Below are 23,604 nucleotides of genomic sequence, written 5' to 3'. Positions count from 1 at the left end.
GTGATAAACATAGAAATAACATAATGGAAGCAAGAGGATATTGGGACACCCTCTACTCCTGCAGGCCTCATTCACAATTCTCCAAGGGATGAAGAATACCTATTTTGAAAGATTTTGAGAATCTTGTACTTGACACAACTTGTGCAATAAATTCTTAAATACTTGATTCTTTCTTCTCTTTTCATCAGTACTTTCACATTTCCAAAGTTAATTTTCTTCTGAACTAGTGATACCAGTGAAATGCTACCTAGTCTAACATCCACTACCTGGTTAAAAAATATATATATTTTGTACTTGGAATGAATAGATTATGTTCTGTTCAGGAACTTGTCTGTGGGCTCACAACTCCTGTATGGTTCAGTGCAAAAAATAGAAAACATTTAATAAATGTCTGTGGGAGGAATGAATGAGTAGATAAATTAATGTACCAACAAAATGCTTTTGATATCCTTAAGGAACACATATTTATAAGAAGTCTTGAGGAAAAATTGGCATATGCAATATGGAGTCTATTTTTTTAATCAAAATACATTTTTAAAGGATATGAGTTCTACAAGCCTATATAAGGCAATTTACACATTTGATGCAATCCCTATCAAAATACCACCAGCATTTTTCATGGAGCTGGATCAAACAATCCTAAAATTTGTATGGAACCAGAGAAGACCCTGAATAATCAAAGAAATGTTGAAAAAGAAAACCAAAGCAGGAGGCATCACAATTCCAGACTTCAGGCTGTTATTACAAAGCTATAATCATCATGACAGTGAGATACTGGCACAAAATAGACACAAAGATCAATGAAACAGAATAGAGAACCCAGAAATTGACTCTCAGCTCTATGGTCAACTCATCTTCAACAAAGTAGGAAAGAGTATCCAATGGAAAAAAGACAGTCTCTTCAACAAATAGTATTGGGAAAATTGGGCAGCCACATGCAAAAGAATGAAACTGGATCATTTTCTTACATCCCACACAAAAGTAAATTCAAAATGGATGAAAGGATATGATAAAAGAATGTGAGACAGAAATCTATAAAAATGAGATAGAAATCCATCAAAATCCTAGAGAAGAACACAGGCAGCAATCTTTTTTAACTAGGCTACAGCAACTTCTTGCTTGACACATCTCCAGAGGCAAGGGAAACAAAAGTCAAAATGAATAATTGGGACTTCATCAGGATACAAAGCTTTAGCACAACAACGGAAACAATCAACAAAAAAAGCTAAAAGGTAACCAATGGAATAGGAGAAGATATTTGCAAATGACATATCAGAGAAAGGGCTATTATCCAAAATCTACAAAGAATTTCTGAAACTCAACACCCAAAAAACAAGCAATCCGGTTAAGAAATGGGCAGAAGCCATGAACAGACATTTCTCCAAAAATATACAAATGGCTAGAGGAAATACAAATCAAAACCACAATGAGATATCACCTCACACCGGTCAGAATAGCTAAAATGAACAACTCAGGAAACAATTGATGTTGGAGAAGAAGCAGAGAAAGAGGAACCCCCTTGCACTATTGGTGGGAATGCAAACTGGAGCAGCCACTCTGGAAAATAGAATGGAGGTTCCTCAAAAAGTTAAAAATAGGCTACCTTATGACCCAACAATTATACTACTGGGTATTTATCCAAAGGATACAAAAATAGAGATTTGAAAGGGCACATGCATCCCGATGTTTATAGCAGCAATGTCCACAATAGCCAAACTATGGAAAGAGCCCAGCTGTCTATCAACAGATGAATGGATAAAGAAGAGGTGGTTTATATATACAATGGACTACTCAGCCATCAAAAAAGAATGGAGTCTTGTCATTTGGAATGACATGGATGGAACTAGAGGGTATTATGTGAAATAAGTCAATCAGAGAAAGACAAATGCCATATGATTTCACTCATATGTGAAATTTAAGAAACAAAACAGATGAACATAAGGGAAGAGAAGGAAAAATAAAATAAGATTAAAAGAGAAGGGAGGCAAACCATAAGAGACTCTTAACTATAGGAAACAAACTGAGGGTTGCTGGAGGGGAAGAAGATGTGGAGATGGGGTAATTGGGCAATGGGCATTAAAGAGGGCACTTGATATAATGAGCACTGGGATTTATATGTAACTGATGAATCACTAACTTCTACCTCTAAAACCAATAATATGCTATATGTTAACTAAACTGAATGTAAATTTTTAAATGTCAAAAATATAAGTGCTAGAAGCATATGTTGTAGACCCCAATACATAAAATCTGAGTTCCAAATACAAATCAAATTTATCTCTTTATTATTATAAACAATAATACAGGCTACATTTAAAAAAATTATCTTTCTAAAACATCAGAGCTACCTTTATTATTTTTATTTCCATTAAGAAAACTCCCATTCATTGTGAAAATTCAAATGATACCATAAGTTAAAAAAGTAGAAAATAAAAGTGTTTCCTTAGTCCCAACCACTAGTGGTTACAACTGCTAATAAGTCTCATGGACTGACTGATTATTCTGCGTATGTATGAACGTGTGTAAATGAATCTATGCATCTGTCTAAAATGAATGTCATACACTATTCTGTATATCTTTCCATATCAAAACATAGATCTAACATATCCTTACTAATTGTTGCATGATATTCCATTGTAAAAAATGATTTTAATACACAGATTTTTAATAAGAATGAAAATATTCATAGTTTAAATCTCTAGGGAAAAATAATTACCAGCAAAGGAGCTTATGATTTCTCAGCAAATAAGCTAAAACCCTATTACTTGTGATCAGAAACATCCTTCATTTCCAAAAGAAATAACAAAGCCCTGATAAGGGATGGGAAGAGTCCTCTGAAAAGCTAGACTTATCACCTCTCTAACAGTATCCTGCTGGTTCTAGAATATCGGAAAGGTCTTCTGGTCACAACTCATGCCCACATGAGCCTCCATACTGGTCGCCTGCCAGATGAGATCTGGGCACTTTCACAGACCCTACTTGCTGGATTGCTGGCATTAATCTACCTGGAAAAGAAGCAACTGCTTTAGATCCTATTCATCTTTGTTGATAGGTATTTATTTAGCTATCACCTAATCACACTTCCGGGCACTGGTATAGTACAAATAAATTCAACAACCCAGGTTCCTTTCTTTTCGATTTAATGCAACTGCTTTCTAGGGACCTAAAATGTTGCCATCAAGAATGATCTGTTAATCGCGAATCAAAAATACGTATCCTAGGTGTTCGTTACAACATTACTCAACACCAATCAGGACAAACAGAATGGAAACAACCTAACTATTCAACAGTACAGAATTGGTTAAGACCTCACTATGGAGTCATAGAAAATATAGTTGTAGAAGAATATTTAGTCCTTGAGACTTGTTCAAGTTATATCCAGTGAAAGCAATTTTTATAAAATTGCAATTTTGAATATTGCCATTTGGAGGCAGAACATAGAGCAAAAAACATATATATATATCGTATAAAAGTATTGCTTAGGAAATACAGGGGCACCTGGGTGGCTCGGTCAGTGGTTAAGCATCTGCCTTCAGCTCAGGTCATGATCCCAGGGTCCTGGATGGAGCCCTGCATCATCTATCATCATAGATAGAAAAGTGAGGAGTCTGCTTCCCCCTCTCTCTCTGCCCCTCCCCTGCTCATGCTCTGTTGTTCACTCACTTTTTCAAATAAATAAATAAAATCTTTTTAAAAAGGAAATATAAAGTAAAAAACGCATTAGAAATAATATTAATGCCAAAGGTTAACAACGATTATCTTCTAGGATTATAGGCAATTTTAAAAACTTTTCTTACTTTGTCTTCCCTTTCTTTTCTAAAATGAATATGTATTACTTTTGTTATAAGAAAAGAACTTTTTGGGGCACCTGGGTGGCTCAGTGGGTTAAGCATCTGACTCAATTTCAACTCAGGTCTTGATCTCAGGGAGAATAAGAATGAAAGCCCGTACCGGGCTCCACATTGGGTGTGGAACCTACTTAAAGCAAACAAATGAAAAAAAACAAACAAACAAAAAACACGTTTTAATAAGAAAACAATTCAAGAAAGAAAAACTAAATTCAGCATGGTTTACCAAGAGGCAGAAGATAATCCCATTCTTCCAAGGAACTAGATATCCCCTGACAGTCGTGATTCTCCCAAAACAGATTGGTGAGGAGGTCCCTGAGGCAGGAGGGGTGGCTGTATTAATGGACAGCAAGCATATAAGAGTCTGACACCAGGCATTCATATCATGATTTTCCAATGAGGAAACAGGAGTTGAAAGAGATTAAGAGATTTGCCCTAAGCCACAGAAAGGAGCTTAGGTTCAAACCCAAATCTACTGGCTCCAAGTTTGCTCTCTTTTCACTCACAAACACAATGGTTTGAGAAAAGGGGATCTGGGGCTAGCCTGCCTGGATTCAAAGCTCCACTCTGCCCTTTATGAGCCACATGACTCTGGAGCATTTTTAATCGCCATGCCTCAGGATTTCACATCAAGTGATCGTGAGGTTTAAAGGAACTGGCACGTGTAGGGTGCTTAGAGCAATGCCTACCGGGAAGCAAAGACTGCCTAGATGTTAGCCGACTTTACTACTGTGTAGGTGACCTGTGCCCCAGTCTGTGCTAACTGGTCTAGAGGGCGACACCTGACTCTAGGTTGGCTACTGGATACCTTTCCTGGATTCAGGGGCCAGGAAGGTTGGGCTGACTGGGAGCTTCTCACAGATTCGATCTTATTTAGAGCTTAAGCATACAACTCAAAAGAGTTTGCACAGTCCGTGATCAGACCCTTGCCTGGCAAAACCACTGGTCCTGTGGCTGTAAGGCCCCTTGCCACCGCTGACGTATGAAATATGAGTCAGATCCACCTGTGTGAGTTCCAAACGCATTTTCCAAGAAGCCAAGTGGGAAAGAGCCATAGAGAGATGGAGTCTGTTGGATCAGGTGGTTTTATTGTACGTCTCACCTGATCCAGGACAGGTCCACAGAGCCCGTCTCCTGCTTGATGGAAGCTGGCTTTCCCTTCACACCTGGGCCCAAATGGACCCTTGCTTCAGGGTTCAGGAGGATATTGGTATCTCCAAGATCCCAGGTATATCCCAGAGCACGTTTTCCCCAAGCCAGTTTCCCAGAACACCATTTCTGAGATGTGGTGTCTATATACCCTATGCTCACATAGCCAAGGGCCTATAGGTCATGGAACACATCTTGAGAAATGCTACTCTGGCTCTGTAACCACAGGTCCTCATTGAAGGGCAACAGTGACACATCTCTTGGCTTTGCAAGAATCTTGGTTTGGAGGGTGGTTAAGTAAATGGAGAGTAAGCAGATCCTTGGCCAACGGGATAAAGAACAGCAATAGGAAATTTGAGCAGAGGCAAAAATGAAGATGGAAGCAAAGTCAGAGACTCTGAACAGGAGGCGAGAAGAGGGTGGGAAGCCGTGTTGGTTTTCTATGACGGCTGTCACAACTTACCACACACTTGGTGGCTTATAACAACACGAATGTATTCTCGTACGACTCTGGGTGTCAGAAGTCCAAAAGGAGTTTACGGGGCTCAAATCAAAGTTTCAGCGGGGCTGTTTCCTTCTGGATACCCTAGGCGAGGATCTGTCCATTGCCTCTTCCAGTTTCTAGAAATGGCCATGGTGTATGGCCCTATCACTCCAACCTCTGCTCCTGCAGCCACACCACCTTCTTCATCTCTTACAAGGACGCTCGTGGTTATGGTGGGTCACCTGCATATCCAGCAACATATTCCCATCTCAAGATCCTTAATTTAATCACGTCCGTTTCGGCCAAGTGAAGGAACAGATTCATAGGTTCTGAGGACTACTCTGGGCATATTTGGGAGGCCACTGTTCAGGCTACTGCAGAAAGGGAGAGGCCACAGGTGGGAAGGGAAGTAGGGTCCGTAAGTCATCGTAACTCAGGATGCAACAGCTGAGCTTCCTCCCTGCCAGGCCCACTGGCTGGCCGTGCTCCCTTTGTGACAGGATGGATTCATGCTCCCCACAGGGACGGTTCAGCGAGCATGCAGATCAGTCCCTCCATGCACTACAGGTGAGGCCAAAAGCTTCACCAAAATCGCAGGCGACAACTAAATGTTCTTTCTCATTGGGGCATTAGAAGTGAAACTACAAAATAAACATGTGTAGGAAAAAGGAGAGTTAATTCAGAGGGTTTAAAATCTGAGCTGCGGCTTCTCTTATTCACCAGGTGTTATACCTACGTTTATGCATAGAATTTTAAAGCAGGTATTTTATTCTGTTAAGTATAAACCCTAAAGAATAAAACAACATACATGTGCACACAAGTGATATCGCGGGATCGAACCGCCGGTGTGCTAGATGGGAGGGATGAAGTTATCCAGAACTATTCTGTCTCGTAGACAAATCTTATAAGGCACATGATGCCCAAAGTCTGCTCGTGTAAGGGCTTCATCTGCATCTTGCCAGAAAACTCGAGGATGCACTTACTGGGCCAGCAAGTTGGCAGTCTGGACCTTCCTGACCCTCTACGGTCTCCGGTGTCACCTGAGCAAGAATGTGCAACATCGGGCACCTGGGTGGCTCAGTCGGGTAAGCGTCTGTCTTTGGCTCAGGTCATAATCACGGGGTTATGTGGATGGATGTGGATTGAGCCCCACATCGGGTTCTGCTCAGCAGGGAACCCTCTACTCCTCCCCCTGCTCGGCCTATCTCTCTCTCTCTCTCTCTCTCTCTCTCAAATAAATAAATAAATAAAATCTTGAAGGTTAAAAAAAACAAAAAAACAAAAACAAACAAACAAACAAACAAAAAAACGGGCACATCTTGATTAGAGTAATGCTCTTCTCGTTCGCACAAAGTTACATCCTTACCCAGAAAGAGAGGGATGATCCAGGTCTTGTTTATGAAGATCTCTACATGGGACATATGCTGTAGAAATAAACATAAGCCACACTTACATGTGACAGCATTGTTTTCCCTAAAATTATGTTTAAGATCTCTTAAAAATCCAGTTCCTGCAGTTAATATAAGTGTCAATGTGAGAAGAGCTAAGCTGTCAATTTTCACTTTGCCAATTTCCCAAAGAGAAACAGAGATTTTTTTTTTTCGTGTGTGCAAGAATTCCCAACTTTAGTCAAGACTGGAATTTCACTGTTTTTATTTTTATAGCAGCAGTGTTTTGGCCATAGGGGGAAAAATAAAGAAACTGGGAAAAAAGACAATTTGCCATTGACTAGGAGACCGGATTGGGAGTTGGGGGTAGAAATCACAACAAATTTTCAATTTTCATCCTGAGGGATTTGGTCAGTTATTTGGTCCAACCCAACCCATATAAGGATGTCAAATAATGCTGATACAGGGACCTTGAAAAATCACCTTTTGTTTTTGTGGGAAAAAAAGGAAAGAGGAAATTGAGGTGAAACTGCAAAATGTTTCATTTTTTCATGAAACCAGCAAAAGAGAAGGTCCTCTTTAGCCGCCAGTGCAAATGTTTTTGCAGAGTTCAACTGCCAAGTGTCCTTTGATGCCCGCCAGTTTTCATAATTGAAAGATACCTTTTTAAATGAACTTGCTGGTTTTCTATTGGGTGAGAGGAGCCTTACCACATGTTGCATGGTTTTCTCTTCCTTCAAGGACTTCACTGAGGATCCATGATGCTGGAAGGCTCATCCCCACAAGAACATAATGCCCAGTGGCCCTACTTGGGACCGAATGGATAGTTTAAGACTTCAGTCTACACACGAGATGATGATATGCAAACCCGTAATCTCCGAGCAGCGTCATACAACCAGTCTCCGCGGGAGAACCTTATTGGTCTGCTGCTATTAAAAACAAATCCTATCTTCTTATTGAAAACTCTTTGCAGACAACCTACACTGGAAGGATAACCAAATAAACAGAGCTACGGCGAACAATCACGTCTATAAGAAAACTATTATTTTTGTAGAGGGAAAGTCTGCATAAAGACAGCGAGAGCATGTTTTCATTGCACTCCATCAAGACATTTAATAAAACTGCCATTCCCAACACACTACTGGCTACTTTAGAATTGTTTTCACAGTTACTCAGCAGGAAACTAGCATTTGAACCCACCAATCTTTTGAGTTGCAAATTCAATTTTAGACTTTTTATTTAAGAGACCTCAAGAATATCTATCACTCCAGGCAGAGGGATGATAATAACGTTAAGCTTTATGAATTATTATGTTCCGATCAAGGGTGACAGACTTGCTTATACGAACAGGGTGAGACTTTTCATAAGCAGCAGAGTTCCATCCAAGTTCTCCCTGATTCTATTTGCCAAAGAAAGGAAAAGGATATTACATTTTAAAATAAAATTCCTCCAAATAAAATCTTACCAAAGCTTAATGTCGGAGAGATCTTGTGGTGCCTTTATGTTGTAAATGCTGAGGTTTTAAATTACTTAGGTAAGCTTAGGTCTCCAGTGGAGCTGGCGAACCAACCCCCAGGAGGCTGGGACAGCTGTAGGGCTGTCTGGGAGTCCCGGGGCCCAGAAGGCAGGGGGACGGGAGCAGAAGCTGTCCCTCCGCTCGCTCGCTGCGACTCTGTGCTTTTCACTTCCACTTCCACACAAAGACCCAGTAATGGCTCCTAATCTCATGAAAACTCAGTGAGGCATCCAGGTTGGATAATAAGGCTGATACTGGCTAATATTTTTTAAAGTGTTGCTTCAAAGGAAGACTTCGGGTTCTTAGAACTAAATCCAGGTCCTCGGTGGCTTTGACTGTATTATCATTACAAAGAACGAATCTCACAGATACCCAAACAGTCAGTCCCAGTCCATGGGACATGTAATTTAAATAAGAAAACCGAACAAGGATGCCTGCAAATCCCCTACGTGAAACTGCATTAGTCCACGCTCCCATTAATGTGGTCAGTTTGGGACTCGCCTGAAGTCCGCCAAGTAAATCAAGGATATAAAGAATTATAATTCAAATAGCCCAAGACAAACTGTTTCTTAAAATCCTTTTAAAATAATCTAGAAGTATTTCTTCGACTATAAATAATCGACGTGCTGATGATAAATAATGCTTTAAGAGTAGACATGATAATTATAAATAATGCTCATCTGTAGGTCTTCCAAGACCCCCTAGGAGGCAAGTGTTCTCTTTCCTCACATAGTTTAAGTTACTCAGTGTCTGAGAAGGTGGTAAACTTTAGTTTTAAATGTAGTTTGTTAAAGCATATGTCTCACAAACTTAGGTTACCTCGTCCGCGTTAGTCTGAAACAGTACCTTTTTACAACAATTTCCTGGTGTCCTGGTGCACCTTTGTTCGTAGACCATTTACTCACTGCAAGATCTTAGGCAAGTCACTTAATCTCTCTGAGCCTCAGTTTATTCCTCCAGGGAAACAACAGTACCTATTTGATCCATGGGTTAATGTATGTAAAATGTTTAAAGAGTACATGGAACAAAGTAGGCACTCCGTAAATAACAGCTATTATTTACCTTAGCTGTCGTCGAAGAGATAGACTAGGGAGGGTTCAGTTGCCATTTTAAGATACCGATTTATAATTTCTCAGATTTGGAGGCAAAAATCTGTAACAACTAAAGTGACTTTGACAGAAGCCCAAGAGGGAATCCATAAATCACTCCAAGGGAGGAAGAGAAGCTCAGGAGCCATTCAACAAGCATCACATCCAAATAATCCACCACTGTATCTAGTAAAGCAGGTCCTTTAAGACCAAGGAGACTGGATAAACACAGGCTGGGTATCACCAAGAGAAGCAACTTGAAGGAGGACATCCACGTACGTAGACTCGGGCTAATAACTGAGATTCCATTCCATTCCACCGTATGTTAGGCCATCCTCTTCTCTATAAGTTAAGTGTCCTACAAATGAAGGTCAGCACGTTGACTTTAATACCATTGCTTTGAGAGGCTTGAACTTCCCTCACCTCAATTTTCTGGAAGCCTCCATTTTCTTAACTCTCCAAGACAGCTCTGCAGCCGAAGAACCCGAGAGCTTGATGGGGACTTAATCTACAAGAATGTCAGGTTCCAGTGGCAAAGAAGGAGTTTGTAGTTGTTCTTATATGCAAAGCCATTTTTCACATGGAAAAAGAAGGTTTTGGTGGTGACACTATGAATGTGTGGCTCTGACTCAAAGGATCAGAGAGTGCCCTTGACCCCTTTATATATCCATAAACACTCTCTTTCATTCCCATTCAACTCAGTAAATCTTTACTGAGCTCCTTGTGTGTGCAAGGTACCGTGCTATATTCTGTGGAGGAAAGAGGAATAAGATGCTTGGCTTCTGTCCTCCATTTACAGGTACCATTTGTAGGACCTGTTGCTATTTGCAGCTCCAAGTCTTAGATGTGTGGTCGTGCCTCTAACTTTCACCTAGAAGGAGACACCCCAACACAACACAGATCTCTGCTTTATGCCTTTCCTTGCTTAGGAGGAGGTGTATTATGTGAATTTCCTTTTGTAATAAAGATATTTACCTGTCTTCTGAAGGTTTTGCATTTTGTAAGTGAATTCATTCAACCTCATTCACACCAGAGCATCTGGTCAAAGAGGAAGTTAACTTTCATTCTATCACAATGAATGGAGATCATCTCTGAAATATGACATAATATAATTCTCCTTTGTAGAAGTTCCTTTTTCTCTTGGCTCTGCCACTTGCTGGGAGAGATCTTGAATGAGCTGCATCACCCCCCTGCACCTAGCTCCTTCATCTGTAGCATGGGATAGTCATAGCCCCTACCTCATATGACTGTTGTGAAGCTGAGATGACAAAAGACAGAATCTTCCTGAAACAATTTCTGGTACACAGTAAGCAACTGATAAAGGTTGGCCATCATCATCATTTTTAAATTACAGTAGTAATAACCATAGTACCATCCTGTTAGTATGTCAGTAGACTCTTTAAAAGAGCATCACAGAAGAGTGAAATAGTTCAGTATATGTCACAGTATCTCCTTAGTTACCAGAATGACGTTAAACCATCAACCATACTATGTGCCTAAGAGAATAAAACAACTGAACCGGAGTACAGAAATTCAATTTTAGCCCCAGTTCTTCCATGAACTTGCTGGGTGGTTTTGGGCAAGTAAATCAGTAGGACTGCCGGCAGTAAAATACAAGATTCTCAGTTAAATGTGAATTTCAGATAAATAACAAATTTGTAATATAAGTGTGTCTCATGCAAATGCTAAATTCATTATTTGTTTATCATTATAAACTCATTATTTTTATGAAATTCTAATTAAACTGGGTATCCTGCATTTAAATTTGCTTTAACCTCTCTGAACCTCAATTTCTGCATGAATTAAATTTCTGCATTTGGTTAGGCCACTGTTTCCCTAACCTTGTAGAACACTACTGCCAGGATGTAATTTTTAATAAAAAAGGAGGCCATTCTCCAATTAATTTGGGAAATATAAAAGGCTTTATCTTTCTTCTAAAAGGTGCAAAATAGCATAGTGAAGTGTATGAAAACTCTAGTAGTAAATAAACCTGTTTAACTTTGTTTAACCAGCATTTCCCTAAGGCAGTTATTCACAGAATTATTCTTTACACCAATTAATACCCCTAGCACATCTTTTGGGACATGATAGTCCAGGTGATACCTAGGGGTCTTTACATCTCTAAAAGTTTAGGCCAGAATCCAAGACTGAAGGCCCAGAAGGCCCAGAAACTATGCAGTCTAAAGTACTGCCTCCAAAGCAAATGTAAGCAGTAACAATCTGAGTATAAAATGCCACTCATTCAGCCCAAATTTCTACGTAGAACTCAATAGCTAGTCATGGTCAGAGCAAGTGGTACCATCAGCAATGGAGGGTAAAAATCCCCTTTTAAAAAAATAAGGGCTTTTAAAAACTTCCTAAAAGTTTTGTCATAAAAGCAGTATCCCATGACCTACTGCCTCATACACCTTCAGTAGTTCTACTGAAAAGCTGATAAATTTTCTTAATGTACAGTTAAATAGTGTTAAGTATATTGATAGTGTTGGATGATAGATCTCTAGAACTTTTCATCTTGCAGAATTGAAACTTGATACCCACTAAACACTAATCCACCTCCCTCCTTCCCCCCACCCTTTGTGACTACCTTTCTACTTTTTTGTTTAAATGATTTTGACTATTTGAAGTACTTCATATTAGTATAATCCATCTCTAGTACTTGTCCTTTTGTGATTGGCTTATTTTCCTCAGTGTGTCATCAGGTTTATAGACATTGTAGCAGGACAGAATTTCCTTCTTTTTTTAAGGCTGCATAATGTTCCATTATGTGTCTATGCAATCGTGGAATCCATCCCATTTACAACTGCACCAAAACCTGTAAGATACCTAGGAACAATCCTAACCAAAGAGGTAAAGGATCTGTACCCTAAAAGCTACAGAATACTTCTGAAGGAAATTGAGGAAGACACAAAGGATGGAAAAACTTTCCGTGCTCATGGATTGGAAGAACTAATATTGTGAAAATGTCTATGCTACCCAGGTCAATTTATACTTCAATGCAATCCCTATCAAAATACCATGGACTTTCTTCACAGAGTTGGAACAAATAATCCTGAGCCGTATGGAACCAGAAAATATCTTCAATAGCCAGAGGAATGTTGAAAAAGAAAACCAGAGCCTGGGGCATCACAATGCCGGATTTCAGGTTATACCACAAAGCTGTGGTCATCAAGACACTGTGATCCTGGCACAAAAACAGACACACAGATCAATGGAACAGAATAGAGAATCCAGAAATGGCCCCTCAACTTTATGGTCAACTAATCTTCCACAAAGCAGGAGAGACTATCTACTGGAAAAGGACAATCTCTTCAATAAATGCTGCTGGGAAAACCAGACAGCCACATGCAGAAGAATGAAACTAGACCATTCTCGTACACCTGACACAAAGATAAACTCTAAAATGAAGGAAAAAAATCTAAATGTGAGACAGGAATCCATCAAAATCCTGGAGGAGAACACAGGCAGCAATCTTTTTTTTGAACTAGGCCATAGCAACTTCTTACAAGACACATCCCTAAAGGCAAGGGAAACAAAAGCAAAAAATGAACTATTGAGGCTTAATCAAGATAAAAAGCTTCTGCACAGCAAAGGAAACAGTCAACAAAACTAAAAGACAACCTACAGAATGGGAGAAGATATTTGCAAATGACATAGCAGATAAAGGGCTAGTATCCAAGATCTATAATGAAATTATTAACCTCAACACACAAGAAACAAACAATCCAGTCAAGAAATGGGCAGAAGACATGAATAGACATTTCTCCGAAGAAGACATACACATAGTAAACAAGCACATGAAAAAATGCTCCACATCACTTGCCATTAGGGAAATTCAAATCAAAACCACAATGAGATACCACCTCACACCAGTGAGAATGGTGAAAACTAACAAGATAGGAAGCAACAGATGTTGGAGAGGATGTGGAGAAAGGAGGACCCTCTTGCACTGTTGGGAATGTGAACTGGTGCAGCCATTCTGGAAAACTGTGTGGAGGGTCCTCAAGAAGTTAAAAATAGAGCTACCCTATGATCCAGCAATGACACTACTGGGTCTTTACCCCAAAGATGTAGGTGTAGTGAAACGCCAGGACACCTGCACCCCAATGTTTATGGCAGCAATGTACACAATAGCCAAACTGTGGAAGGAGCCACAATGTCCTTTGACAGATGATAGATAAAGAAGATGTGGTCTGTATATACAATGGAATATTCCTCAGCCATCAGAAAGGACGAATACCCACCACTTGCTTTGACACTGGAGGGTATTATGGATGGACCTGGAGGGTATTATGCTAAGTGAAGTAAGTCAATCAGAGAAGGATGGTTTCACTCATACAATGAATATAAGAAATAGTGAAAGGGATTATAGGGGAAAGGAGAGGAACTGAGTGGGAAAAATTAGCGAGGGTGACAAACCATGAAAGACTACTGATTCTGGGAAACAAACAAAGGCTTACAGAAGGGGAGGTGGGTAGGGGGATGGCGTTAATTGGGTGATAGGCAATAAGGAGGGCATGTGATGTGACGAGCACTGGGTGTTATATGTTGGCAAATTGAATTTAAATTAGAAAAAATAAAAAGGAATCCTCCTTTGAATTCTTTTGTATACAGTACAGAAGTGTTCCAATTTTTCCATATCCTTGTCAGCACTTGTAATTTTCTGTTCTCTTGATAGTGGCCATCCTACCAGGTATGAAGTAATATCTCATTGTGGTTTTGATTTGTATTTATTTTATGGTTAGTGATGTTGAGTATCTTTTCATATACTTGTTACCTGAGAGTCATAATCTTTTCTACTCCATCTATTCAGCTCCAGAACCATCAGGCACTCAAGGATGTCACTACCGGCCCCCTAGGGCCATGTTGTTTTGTTTTCCCCTCACATTGTGCAGAAGTGAAGTGACATAAAATGTATCAAATACAGTAATACTACATATTACTGAGCATTATTTTGACGGCAGTGTCTAAGTGACAATGCATTCAGTAAGTATTGTTTAGAGAATGACTAAGGCCTCAGATGACTCTGTTTTCATCCTTTTTGCCAGGAGAGTTAAACTAAATTCTGCCCTTATTAAGACAACAGAAGGTTAAAAACAAAACAAAACAAGACAAAAAACTGGCCCATTTAGGCATGGTTAAGAGAAATTTTGAGAATTCTCCAAAAATATTTATTTCATTAAACATCTAGAAGGTAAGGTGTCATCAATAAAAATGGGAAAGTAAAGACCTCCAAAAATCCTCTCCTACATAAAAACAATGAGAAAATTGGCAAAATTGTCAGGATTAACTTTTTTGGACTCTGGAAATGAACCAAAAGCTTTCAGTGATCTGATGAATGTTTGTCCATAAAATGGGTGAAACTCAGTAAGTATCGAGAGCTTGGTGGCATTTTTAACTGGTCCTCTTCTCATTATTCTCCCACTCAACCTTCCTCAGATACACAGTAGCCTTGAAAACCAACAGTCCACAATCATGTTGTAACTATTTGTTTAGGGCTACCCTGGAAAACTCCACCTGCAAGACTCCCCTTATTTGATCTGACTCACAGGTCACCTAAACAAACAGCCTTTTTTCTTAGGGCTTTTTGTTAAAAACCATCAGAGGTAAATGACGAATATTGTAGCTGTCTGACGTAGTGGAAAACAGTGGTTACTAACCACAGACTAACCAAAAGACTACAGGAAATGCTGAGATGTCCATAGATAACTTTGAAAACTTCCAACCTATTCCTGGAATTCTAGAAAGCCATATGCATATGTGGACTCCTGCACAAGCCCATGACTGTGCACATGCTCAGAAGATATCAGAGAATTTCCTAACTTCTCACCTCTGAGTAAACTTGTGGTTCTGTACAAACAGGACATGAAGGCCAAGGCAGAGTTCTCAAGTTCTGGCTGAGTGTTGAAGATGTAATCCAAAATGTACACAAGGTCCCTCAGCAAAGACCAGGAGACTTACTGATTATAGACAACTAAAAAATCTTTCTGATCATTAAGTGACCAGATAAGAGATTTCAGAGGCTACACACAACAGAAACTACAGACTTTGCAAAATTTGCTCAGAAAAGTCACTAAACTAAACCCCATGAGGGAGGAAAATCTGATTTCCAGTGAACACATTATATTTTATGAAATATCTAATGTTCAGCAAAATATTACAAGACATGCAAAGATTTTTTTTAAAGCCCACACACAAGGGGAAAATGTAGCCAAGAGAAACTGTCCCTGAGGAGAATTGGAGTTTAGACATAATAGATATATAGACTTTAAATATGGCAAATATGGCTATTTTAAATATGGGCAAATAACTAAGGAAATCCTGTCTCTAGAATTAAAGGTTAAGTATGAGAATGGTGTCACAACAAATATCAATAAAGAGATAGCAATTATAAAAATGAACTAAATAGAAATTCTGGAATTGAAAAATACAATATTAAAATGAAAAATTCACCGGGGGGGGGGATAGCTAAATAACATATCTGAGCAGGGAGAAGAAAGAATCAGTCAACTCTAAGATGTATCAATTGAGATTATCCAGTCTCCATAATAGATAGAAATAAAAAAATAAGAAAAAAAAAAAAAAAAGACTAGGAGATCATCAAGCATGCTAACATATGCATAAATGGAGTCCCAGAAGCAGAGAAGAGAGAAAGGAGAGTAAAAAGAATATTTGAGACATAATGACTGAAAACTTCCCAAATTTGAGTTAAAAAAAACCTACATTATTCTGCATATTCCAGAAGCTCACAAACTCCAGGTAGGATAAAATAAAAGAAACACAAAAACAAACACAAAAACCTACCTAGTCACATCATAATAAAACTGGTGAACTACAAACAGAGAATCTTGAAAACAACAAGAGAGAAGCATCTCATCAGGTACAACAGATCTTCTACCAGAAGATGTTTTAATCTTATCAGACTAATAGCTGATTTCTCATCAGAAACCATGAAAGCCAGAAGCAGTGGAATTATACATTCAAAGTTTTGGGTGGGAAAAAATTATTATCCAAGAATTCTATATCCAGCAAAACTATCCTTCAAAATATGAAGGAAAAATTAGGATAGTTCTAATAAACTGAGATCATTTGATACTAGCAGAGCACCCCCCCATCCCAGAAGAAATACTAAAGAGAGTCCTTCAGGCTAAAATAAAAGAATACCTTATAATAATTGAAATTCATATGAAGAAAATAAAGAGCCCTGGTAAAGGTAACTAAATACACAAAACAATACACATTTATTTTTTGTTTATAACTCTCTTTTTTCTCCCAAATCATTAAGATACATGAAAAAATAATTATAAATCTATGTTGATGAGCATACATATATAAATATGTAATTTGTTGGCAATAGTGACACAAAAGAAGGCAAGAGGAAATAGAGCTATATGGAGGGGCAAAGTTTTGATATACTATTAAATTTAAGCTGGTATTAATCTGAACAAGATTGTTACAAATTAAGACACTGATTGTAATCTAGATAACTACTATAAAAATAACAAAATATTGTAAAAGCAATGGTCAGTACTCAAGAAAATATTTATTCAACACACAAAAAACGGCAGCAATGAAAGAATAGAGGAACAACAGAAAAAGACATAAAACACAAAATGCAAACATCAGTGACAGATGTAAATCATACTTTATCAGTATTACATTAAATATAAGTGAGTAAAAAAATATAAGTGAGTAAATATCAAATTAAAAGGTGATATTGGCAAAATGGACAAAAAATATGACCTAATTATTTCCTGTCTACACAAGGCATATTTTAGATTCAAAGACACAAAATATCAAAATAAAAGGATGGAAAAATATATATCACACAAATGATAAACAAAGAGGGTAGGACTGTCTATACTAGTAGTAGACAAAATCGATTTTAAGGCAAAATTGTTACTAGAGACAAAGACCCATCCATAAAATAAATTCAGCATTTATAAACCTGTATGCCCCCCAAAAACAGAGCTCCAAAATACATGAACCAAGTATAAAATTGGAGGAATAAATGGACCATTCAACAATAGTAGGAGGTTTCAATACTCACTTTCAATAATGTATAGAACTAGAAATGAGGATAAAGCAGGAAATAGAAACTTGAACAACATGATAAACCAACTAAAACTAACAGATGTCTACTGAACACTCCACACAATACAGTAGAATACACATTCTTCTGAAGTACACATAGAAGGTTTTTCAGGATATACCATATGTTAGGCCATAAAACAAGTCTCACTAAATTTACAAGGGTTGAAATCATGAAAAGGTATTCTTTTCAATCATAATGGAATAAAATTTGGCATAAATTACTGTAATATATTTAGGACATTCACAAATATATGGAAATTAAGCAACATGGTCTTAAGAAAGAAATCAAAGAAGAAATTATAGGATAAATTAGAAAATATTTTGATATGAATTAAAACAAAAAGATAAAATATCAGAACTCCTATGATGCAGCTAAAGAGCACTAAGAGGGAAACTTATAGCTATAAATATCTATTATGAAAAAAAAGAAACCTCTCAAATCAATAAACTAAACTTATACTTTAAGAAACTAAAAAAATAAGAAAATAATAACATCCTCCCCCCCTCCAAAAAAAAAAAAACGGAAGGAAAGAAATAATATATATTTCAGTGGAAATAAAATAGAAAACAGAAAAAAAAATCAATGAAACTAAAAGTTAGTTCTTTGAAAAGATGAACAAAATTGACAAACCTCTAGCTTAGACTTACCACAGAAAAAGAGAGGACTTCAATTTCAAAATCAGGAATTAAAAGGAAACCTTACAGAAATAAAATAAATGAGAGTTTATTTATACAGAAAATAGAAAGGGTTAAGTGAACTATATTAATACTGGTATGCCAACAAATTATACACAAATTACTGTGTCCTAGGAAGACGTAAACTACTGGAACTGACTAAAAAAGAAATAGAAAACACAAATAACCTAAAGAAGTAAAGAAATTGAGTTAGTAATGAAAAAACTTTCCACAAAAGTAAAGCCCAGGACATGATAGCTTCCATGGTAAATTCCACCAAACATTTAAAGAAAAATTAACAACAATCCTTCACAGATTCTTCCAAAAAGAGAAGGTAATGTTTCCTAACTCACTCCAAGAAATCTGTGAACCCTGACACCAAAGCCAGACATCACAAGAAAACCATAGACCAATATCTCTAATGAGTGTAAAATGCAAAAATCCTCAACGAAGTACTGGCACAGTCAATTCATCGATATAAAAAGAGAAGAGGGTGATTACACAAAATAATGAACTGGAATTTATCCCTGAAGGGCAAGGTTGGTTCAACATACCAAAATTAATCAATGTCATACTCCACTTTAATAGAAAAAAAGAATCACATGATCCAAAGACACGGAAAAAGCATTTTAACAAATCCATGATAAAAATCATGTAAAAATCACATTAAAATACTCAATAAACTGGAATGGAAAGGAGCTTCCTCAACTTGATAAACAGCATCTAAGAAAAGCCCACAGTTAACATCATAGTTAATGCTGAAGGCTTGAAAGCTTTCCTACTAAGATCAGTTTGTTTTTAAATGGAGGTTTTTTTTTTTTTTCTGTATTGAGAAACTTAAGATTTGGGTACATCAAATTAAACCAATTTCCTGGGGAAAAGTCAAAACCCACAATAGAAAAAAAAAAAAGTTAACACTGTCTGGGCCATAGCAGAACCCAGAGAATATATTCTTTTAACTGAAAAATTCTAGGTGCTTCATAATTGATCTTTTGATACAAAATGACCTATTAAATTTCCAATTTGTGGTTCTTGGTGTTGAGGTCGCCTTGTACACTGACAAATACAAACTACCGTTGAAAGAAATTAAAGAAGACCTTAATAACTGGAAAGGCATCTAGTGTTCATGGATCGGAAAACTTAAAATCATTAACATAGCAATACTCTCTGAATTAATCTACAGATTTCAAACTCCCTATCCCTCTCAAAAACCCAACAGCTTTTATTTGCAAAAATTGACAAACTAATCCTAAAGTTCATATGGAAATTCAAGAGACTCAGAATAACCAAAATAACCAGAAAAAGGAAACAGCTGGGAGACTCACACTTCCCAGTTTTGAAAGCTCTGTGCTTCAGGCAGCAAGCACACGGGGAGATATTCAGCATCGTTAGCCGTTAGAAAAATGCAGATCTGAGCCATAACATAATACTTCACACCCACTAGGATAGCTTTGATCAGAAAGAGTATATATGTATTGGTGAGGATAAGGACAGATTGGAACCCTCATAGGATGCTAGAGAAAAATATAAAATGATGGTCACTTCTAAAGAGTTGGCAGTTCCTCAGAAATCTAAGTGTAGGGACGCCTGTGTGGCTCAGCAGGTTAAGCATCTGACTCTTGATTTTGGTTCAGGTCATGGTCTGTGTCATGAGAGTGAACCCCATGTAGGGCTCGGCACTGGGCATGGAGCCTGCTTAAGATTCTCTCTCTCCCTCTCCCTCTATGCCCCCCCACCACCACCACTGCTCACACATATGCATGCACACACTTTTTTTTTAAGATTTTATTTATTTATTCATGAGAGACAGAAAGAGAGAGAGAGACAGAGACACAGGCAGAGGGAGAAGCAGGCTCGCTGCAGGGAGCCCGATGTGGGACTTGACCATGGTGCCAATGGTGGCAGGCGCTAAACCATTGAGCCACCCAGGGATCCCCCACACTTTCTCTCTAAAAACAAAAACAAAGTATAGAGTTATGACTCAGTGATTCCACATCTAGGTATATTCCCAAGAGAACTGAAAACCTATGTCCGTGAAACTCTATATGTGAATATTCATAGCAAGATTAATCGTGATGACCAAAAAGTGGAAATAACCCACATGTCCATTACTGATGAGTGGATAAATGAGATGTGAAACATTCAAACAAGGGAATATTATTCAGTCATAAAAGGAGTGAAGTTCTGATACATTCTAGGACACGGATTGTGACCTTCACATATAACGATGGAAACATTACGCTAAGTGAAGGATGCCAGATACAAAAGACCACATATGGTATGACTCCATTTATTATTTATTTATTTATTTATTTATTTATTTATTTATTTATTTATTTATTTATTTTTAAAGATTTTATTCATCTATTCATGAGAGACACAGAGAAAGGCAGAGACCCAGGCAGAGGGAAAAGCAGGCTCCTTGCAGGGAGCCCGATGCGGGACTCGATCCTGGGACTCCAGGATCATGTCCTGAGCTGAAGACAGACACTCAACCACTGAGCCACCCAGGCATCCCAGTATGACTCCATTTAAATGAAATATCCAAATAGGCAAATCCACAGACACAGCAAGTAGCCTAGTGATTAGCAGGCACTGGACAAGAGGGTGGTGGGAAGTCATTGCTAATGGTTATGAGATTTCTTTTGGAATGACGGAAATGGTACGGAATTAGATATGAATGACAGTTGCACAATTTTGTGAATATAAATTTTTTTTAAAAAAAAGCGACGCTGAATTGTACACTTTAAAATGAATGACTAATGTACACGAATTACATTGCAATTTTTACAAAAAGACTAGAGCTTGGCATTATCATTCCAAGTATTCAAATTAGAAGAGTTTGCTCCAAGGACAAGTAACAGGTAGCAAGTGGATCAAGATGAAGAATGGAACTTTTTGGAAGACGAGGAAAATCAGAAGTAAGCAGGAGAAGGCCAACCGTCCAAATATTTTTAGGTGAGCAGCAGGGGGAGCCCTTGATAACAAAGAAAATTACAAAAAATAATATTTATGTGTCTGATCATAAAGTTAATACATTCTTTCTGCAGAAAATCCAGAGAAATACCAAATAAAGATAATTTTTAAAATCACTGTTAATTCCACTAACCTGAAAACCAACTGAACATTTTATTAGTGCAAATCCTTCCAGTCTTTTTTCTGTTTGTACATATGTATATATAAATATGCATATAAAACCAAACCCACCTTTTTTTTTTACAAAAGCGTATTGTACCTGCAACTTTGTATCCTATTTTTTCACTTTACATTAATTTTTTACATTTTTTCCAAAGCCTTAAAATTTTTTTTAGATTTATTTATTTATTTATTTAAGACAGAGAAAGCAGAGCAAGAGACAGAGAAAGAGAGAGTGTGCATGAGAGCAGGGGTGAGGGGCAGAGGGAGAGGGAGAAGCAGACCCCGCTGAGCAGGGAGCCCGACGCAGGGCTGGGTCCCAGGACCCTGAGGTCATGACCTGCGCCGAAGGCAGACGCTTAGCAGACTGAGCCCCCCAGGTGCCCCCAAAGTCTTAACTATTCCTGAGACTATAATTCTTACTGCCTGCAGACGTACTGTAATTAAATAAACCTATTTCTGAATTTTTTCCTGTTACAGATAACACTGCAATAAACATCCTTGTACCCAGATCTTTATATTCTTTGAAAATATCCTCTGAGGATAGATTCCTAGGAGGGGAATTCTCAGATAAAATCTTACCCACCGCTTTAAGTCTTTGGATACATATCGCCATTTTTCCCACCAGAAAAATCCCAAAATATTTGCATCCTCCCCGCCCCCAACCGAACAGCGTATGACACTTTTCTTTCCCCCTGAACTTTCTCCCAAATATGTAATTATCTGTTTCATTGTTTAAAACATTTGCCAAAAAATAAAAATTAAAAAAAAATAAAACATTTGCCAACTTAATAGAAGTTAGTGTCTCCCTCTAATTATTTTTTTTTAAGGATTTATTTATTCATGAGAGACACACAGAGAGAGGCCGAGACACAGGCAGAGGGAGAAGCAGGCTTCATGCAGGGAGCCCCCCGCAGGACTCGATCCCGGGGCCCCAGGATCACACCCTGGGCCGAAGGTGGTGCTAAGCGGCTGGGCCACCCGGGGATTCCTAATTATTTTTAAATAGTCATGATTTACATACGGTGGAAGTCTTCCTTCTTAGGACACAGTCGTATGAGTTTCGACAAACATGCACAATCACATCGCCAGCGCCTCAATCGAGACCGATGTTTCCGACACGGGGAAGCTCTTGGCGTCGGGCTGGCCCTTCTCACGGCTCCTGCCCCCAGCCCTGGGCACCTCCGGCTGGAACTAGCAGCCCCGCAGCCCCTGCCGCTCACTTCCTTGCTGACAACCAGCAGGTCGGCGTCCGTGTCAGCAGCCTGAACCCCAGCTGCGGACACGGGCACCCCAGCTCCTCCGTGAGACCTGGCCTGACTGCAGCTGGGCGGCGGGCCCAGGCCAGGCCCAGAGGTGGGGGCCTGCAGCAGGAAGGTGGCCCTCGCCGCCTGGGTGCAGCTGCACACGGCCGTGCACGTGCTCACACCGGGGTCCCAGATGGTTTCAGGTTTGTACACCTGCAGGTCACCAGCGTCCCGGAGCCAAGCCGGGCCAGCGGGGTCTGAGAAGCGGTCCTCTGTGGACCCTTCCCCCGCGCAGCGTGTGGCCTGGGGCAGGGCTGGGGGACCGGAGCCCCCACGGAGCCCGAAGGCGCCATCGACACCTTGGGGTGATCCCAGGCCTGAGGACCAGACACACGGAAGGTGCCAAAGCAAAGCGCCTTTGAGGCATGACGTCTGGAGCGGTTCAGAAGGCTCCGCGTTTTTGTCCTGTCTTTTCAGGTCCAAGGCCTCCCGTGGTACTCCTTTCCCTGCTTCACCACGGCCGGCTGGGGCTGCTTTCCGAGCTCGCTTAAACACCGTTGGGAGGAAGGCTGTCTGTGGGTTGGGGTCAGCCCAGTGGGGTGCGTCTGTGATTGCAGCCTGCAGGGGACACCTGCCTCGCCCAAGCTGCCCGAGGCCTGCGCAGCCCCAGACGCAGCCCGGGCCTTGGCCCACGCGGACCCTGCGGGGAACCAGGCGCCTGTCCCCGTGGGTGGGGACACAGCGCTGACCCAGGGGGCGCCCGGGCGGCCTCACACTTCCCGGTTGCCAAGGCCTCTCGACGTGCGCGACAGGTAACCAGGCCTAGAAGGACATTTGGAGCTTCCAGCAATTGTCCCCCTGAAGCCACGTCGGGGGAGAACAGGGCTGAGGTGCACAGCCACAGACACTCGGGGTGCATAAGCCACCGGGCTGGTTGACCACCTGCGCCTGCTCGACCTCAGGCACCAGCGGTCTGGCTGGCT

Source organism: Canis aureus, chromosome 17, assembly GCF_053574225.1.
Source record: "Canis aureus isolate CA01 chromosome 17, VMU_Caureus_v.1.0, whole genome shotgun sequence".
In the NCBI taxonomy this organism is placed as follows: Eukaryota; Metazoa; Chordata; class Mammalia; order Carnivora; family Canidae; genus Canis; species Canis aureus.
The sequence above is the reverse complement of the archived record's forward strand: the minus strand, read 5'-3'. Positions refer to the sequence as shown.